Source organism: Octodon degus, unplaced genomic scaffold (assembly GCF_000260255.1).
Source record: "Octodon degus isolate 3935 unplaced genomic scaffold, OctDeg1.0 scaffold01246, whole genome shotgun sequence".
Lineage (NCBI taxonomy): Eukaryota > Metazoa > Chordata > Mammalia > Rodentia > Octodontidae > Octodon > Octodon degus.
Window position 1 is genome coordinate 10,493 of NW_004525822.1, and position 614 is coordinate 11,106.

Consider the following 614-nt stretch of genomic DNA (forward strand, 5'->3'; position numbering starts at 1 on the left):
TTCCTTTTCTAGTTGTTGAAGGTGCAGCTTTAGGGTACTTATTTGGTCCCGTTCTGTTTTCCTAATGTGTGAGTTCACAGCTATGAATTTCCCTCCGAGAACTTCTTTCATCATATCTCAAAAATTCCGGTAAGTTGTGCTTGAATATTTATTGACTTGTATGTATTGTTGAATTACTTGTTTAATTTCTTCTGTGATCTCTTAGCTGCTGAGTAGGGTGTTGTTTAATTTCCATGATTTAAGTTTTTTTTTTTTTTCTGGTTTCTTTTGTCATTTATTTCCAATTTCATTGCACTGTAGATAATATGCACGGGATAATTTCTGTTTTCTTGCATATACTTAAGCATGACCTATGTACTAGTATGTGGTCTATTGTCTCATATGCAACTGAAAAAAATATGTATTTGGTTGTGGTTGGGTGGAACACTCTGTATATGTCCACTAAGTCCATTTGTTTCAAGCTCTGGTTCAATTCTATTATTTCTTTGCTAAGTTTTGTCTGGTTTACCTATCTTTTTGGCATAAGGGGATGTTAAGATCTCATGTTAAGATTGTGATGTTGGATATTAGATTTTTCATGTCCATTAAGATTTATTTTAGGGGCCGGGGAGATG